We start from the raw sequence: 5,173 nt of genomic DNA, 5'->3' as shown, positions 1-5,173 counted from the left end.
ACGCCTAAGGAATGTTTTGAACGTCAAAACTAAAAATTTTAAACTTACGCTGCGTCTTGGATGCGAAAAATTGTACACCAACAAAACCAATATAGATCAAATAGGTTTCAAGCTAAAAAGTAGACAAATCATGGGAGAAGTTGGGCACAGATCATGCACGTACCCTTTTAACTTGGTTTTTAACTGATAAATTAACGTGAAAGAAAAAAAAACCTCCAAAAAAATTAAAAAGTCAATAAACCTTTTTTAGCACATGGCAAACAAGAAAAAATAACACTTTTGGTACAAAATAATATAGACTAAAGTTGTATTCATCCCATAGAACAAATAAAACAAATTCAATAACTCAGCTCACTTCTACATACAAAAACTCTACACATGCTTCTCAAGGGACAAATCAAATTAATTTTAGAAAACGAGGAATTATAAACACCAACCATGCAAAAATTATCATTTCAAGTGTCCCAAAGTCTGGATATTTACCAGCTTGAAACGATAGATATCACATATCACTCGAAAATGAGTGCTGCTCACGATGTGGAGTGGGTTTCAGAAACGATTGACCCTGGTTGTCTGGTCACTGCAGCTAAGATATCAGCATATCCAATCACGCCAACTAAACTATCTTCTATTTCAGCCTCCATTACCCACACATGGGTGGCACGGTGTGACAACATTTGTGCCATGACAGCGGCCAATGAGCTCGTCACCTTACAGGTTAAAGGAGCAGTTCTACCATGATACATGCTCCTACCAACTCCAAAATTTGAATTGGACGAATTACAAACAAAGCCCATACTTCTACTACTGAATGTTGTTGACCTAGTTGCCTCACCACCATTCGTTAAATCGGTCTGAGCAGCCATTTCATTAAGCGCAGTATCAGAAAAATTTTCAACTCCCATAACAAATTGTCCAGCTGATAAATTAGCCAGTGCCCAAGCAGCAGCCAAGTAGTCACATTTCCATAGTCTAGATGACGAAATTTCACCGATGATCTTACTTTGGCCGTCTTGTGTTTGCTCCACAACTACCACAGCACAAGGTTCACGGGGAAGCTTTCTGGTGGAATCGATTGCTGGGCATGATGCTTCGACGCTGCTATAATTTGGGTTGACTGCTTTGAGTGTTGAAATAGAAGAAAGAGGTTGTAGCGCCCTTACCCGAGCCACTACTAAACAGACTAATAAACATGCAACATTAAACTTAATACCAACAATTAAACAGCGGAAACCAAATACTTAATCATCTTACAACCCAAATGAAAACAAAACAATAAATGCAGTCTTAAACATTAATACAACCATAACAAATACATGATTCTGAACGAGAAAACTATAAACCACAGAAAACCTCCACTGGATCACCACCGAAAACCCAACTGCTCTAGCCACTGCCCTGGTCGTCCGAACCGTCCAACCTAAGACCTGCCCCGTGGAATAGGGTGCCCAAGATGAAAACAAGGACGGGAGCGACAATCGCCCAATACGAGAATGTACGAGTATAAAAACTGATATGATGGCATGCAAAATGCAATATGCTCGGATATCAAGGATCAAGTCAAAAATCTCATGCTCAGTCTAGAGGCGCCTGAGTCTGTAGTCTCTGATCTGCCCTAGGCATGTTTTGGCTCCCACACTCATCATCAAGACGTGGACCTGCAATGTCCAGGTCATCAGAGCCCGCGGGTCCCGTCGGACACTGTAGCTCTCGATGCCCCATCGTCCACAATACAGAATAGGGCTGAGCGGCCCAACAAATGAGGTATATCTCAAAAGATATCAGGCTCAACATGATATGTCATGCATAATATGCCAAAGCAGTAAAACATCTATCATGCAACAGATAAATATTCAGCATATAAGTGTGTATACTACGCTTGGATATCTCAGTCAGTACATCACGTACCTCACTAAAACAATCTGACAGAAAGCTCTGAACCTAAACAATACCAACATAAAGAAATCACTAACAAACCAGAACAAACATGCTACAAGTTCTCCCTAATGATCCTTAAATCACTATCTAAGGATTTAGGATTATACATGCGTCCGTCGTCAACCCGCTGATGATGTCTCGATCTCAGTACACCGACCCTCCTCGAGTTGACACTAGCTCCGAAACTTCCCGACACCAAAGTGCCCTAGAAACTGGCTAGAAAACCTAAGGTACAACTAGAACTCTCTCTGAAGAATGTGGTGAAGGAAACAAAAGAATCGGCTTCCATTTATAGACTGCATCCGGACTATTTCAGAAAATCTGAACCAATCTTATCTGCCACGTGTCAGAATCTCATTGGTCTAGTTGGATTTCTCGAGATAATGTAATCCGAAGTAGGTCGGGTTATCCATTTAAAATTCGGTGGATACCAACAGCTTAATCCCGAATTATCAATTCCTTAATAATACTTAATTAACAACTCATTAATTATCTCTTAATTAATACTTCATTCAAAACAAATATTCGGGTCATTACAGAGGTAAAGGGGCCAAGGCACCAAGGCAACCAATGAGGAGGCGAAGTACATCTTCTCTTGATAGGCAGCAAAATTTGTCCTGGATGAAGGACGTTGAAGACGATGATGGTCGAGTAGCAATAACAACAGTGTTCAAACTGTTGCATGAAGAAGGATCTACATTTTTTAGCCACTTTCCATTGTAAAGAATTGAAAAGCGCTTGCTCATTCCTCTCCATACTAAACTCCTGGGGACAAGGACTCGCTTCACACCTTGTTTCATCATCTCCAAAGCATCTATCAATCTGCAACAAGAAGGAACCACCGGAGATTTTCTCACTTTTGGACACCTTCGTGAAGTTTTACAGGGAATAAAGTCTACGTCTAATTTTTTATGATGTGATTAAAAATAATGTGCAACATTTGGATTCATGTATGTGTACCCTTTTGATGTGCGAAGCAATGAAGAAATATGGCACAACATGAAAACCCAAAAAAAATTGACTCGTGGATTCAAAGCAACTAAAAATTTTCAATTTTTACACATGACATAATAACCTTACATTTGGAAACCACAAGGTTTCGCACAGTAATAAAGGAAGATATTTAATCCTTATGGTCACATTTGAACGGGGAAACTAAGAATATGAATAAAAACAGACATCATATCTTTTAAATCACTGGAATTTTGAAAAATTAGAAAAGAAAAGCTGATGGGACAGGAAGTTGATTATAAAAAGAAACTGGGAAGGAATGGGACATGTTACCAACCTTGTGCCAGGATCAACAACCTTGAGAGCGGCATTGTTGGGGACCACAACCTCGGAAACATGGGTTTAAATGGCTTTATCCTGATTAGACAAAGAATCTTCTCTGGACAAGAATGCCACTATATCCAGGGCATTGAGGATGCCAACAAACCTTTGTTGCCTTGTTTCAGCATTCTCCATCACACTCTTTTGTGATTTCTTCTTCCACACCAGAATGCCTCCTTCTGAGGATTCCCCAATAGCGCCGATGGCAGCTTCCAGTGTCTCCGTATCAGCAAACTCGCATAGCTCAGACTTTCCCACTGTAAGATCTCCCACCACATGGTACAGAAACACCGATGCCATCCTCTCTACAGTAATCCAAAAACTAGCTATTTTCATTCTTGTGGCCTGATTTAATCTTTAAATTGCTCGAATGATTTGGGAAACGATGATTAAAAATTCTTCCTGTCCAATCAGTTTTACTCCAGATCAGATAAGAGCATAAATGTTTATGTTGATCTGGGTTTATATCAGTTTCAACTCATAATATTAAAAAGGCTTTGGCAGTATTTTGTGTAATACCATTGAAATTGTTATCAGATATGGATTTTGAAAGTTGATATGTTGTGAAACAATGAAAAGGATGAAGAAGTATGATGATTAATTGAAAAACAGGGGCATGAAAATTCTTTATGCAACAGTCCTTTCTTAAATTATTTATTTGAAATATGAAATTATGTATGTTGCAGTTCAGAAATCAGTTCAACAAGGAAAGTTTTCAAAATAGTTAAGTTTAAATTAAGTTCATTAATTTAGTAACTTTAGTCGTGCGTATTATTTGTTGAAATATGGAATTTAATATTGAAGAATATGTTTTATTTCATTTCCGGAAACTCGTCACCGAAAATGAAACTAAACATTACAATCTCATTTTCTTTTTCTTCCTCAAAATATAAATTTTGTTACGTTTTCACATCACTTGACAACAAAAGTGATCTTTGATAGAGTAGGTGGTCCAGCAAGCCAACTTGTGGCTTGTGCTTTTATTGACTCTAATGTAAAACGATCTTTATTTTTAATAAAGTTTACGATTTTATTCAAATATGGCATTATGCTTTATCTGTACAACCATGCAAGCTGCATAAATAAAGTTGTTATATATACAATAGGTACCATGAGGTCTGCCTCGCAACGCAAAATCATGAAACTCATTAGGAAGTGTACTGTATATTCTAAACAAGTTCCTAGTCAAATCAGTCGCCTAAAATAAGGATAAAGATCGCTTGAGTTCGAAATTAGCATATGTGATGTAAACGCCATGTTTCATTGGCAAAGGCATAGAGATGTTCATTCATACAATTGGGTGATCATATGATGATGCACTGAACAGCCTTCCCTCGGACTGTCCAAGTGGTTCTCACTTATCGAGTGGAATAGTCTGCGGTTATGATTGTACACCATTAGTCTTTTGGCCTGGGACAATGTAGGGCTATACGTAATAGAATGTACTTTGATACGTTTAGCGACTCCCTTGAGGGTAATCAGATGGCGAGTTTGGGTGTAGTTTCGAAATACATAGGAGCAAATACATTTTAGTCGGGATTCACTGTTTGCCTACGGGTGAAGATATCATATGTGATCTAATGAGTTAATACTGCAAGAGTCTCTGGCCAGAGCAAGAAATATGTTTTAGGGAAGTGTTATCCTCGTTACACATACCAAACCACAATTACTACTCAAAAATAAATCACATCGTTATCGAATTCATAAGCAACTTTTGATATACCAATGTCTGCAGATTCGATCGGGATATATGTTTTGAAGGGACCATACTGTACGCTAACCATGACTTAAGATTCTTGCGGGCACTATTAGTGATACGAATAGTATCATGAGAAGATGCTACCAGACGCTCTTATCATGATCCTGATTAGAAACGAGTCAGGACATTCTTGCTCATTAGGGT

The 5,173-nt window shown here is 38.4% G+C and overlaps 1 pseudogene; it reads right to left on the bottom strand.

Moving 5' to 3' along the window:
• Positions 1–264: 264 nt before the first annotated feature.
• Positions 265–4,307, bottom strand: LOC140806016 (CBS domain-containing protein CBSX6-like; annotated as a pseudogene).
• Positions 4,308–5,173: the final 866 nt, after the last annotated feature.

The sequence above is a fragment of the Primulina eburnea genome, chromosome 11 (genome assembly GCF_022965805.1).
Source record: "Primulina eburnea isolate SZY01 chromosome 11, ASM2296580v1, whole genome shotgun sequence".
NCBI classification, from domain to species: domain Eukaryota; kingdom Viridiplantae; phylum Streptophyta; class Magnoliopsida; order Lamiales; family Gesneriaceae; genus Primulina; species Primulina eburnea.
The sequence above is the reverse complement of the archived record's forward strand: the minus strand, read 5'-3'. Positions and strand labels throughout refer to the sequence as shown.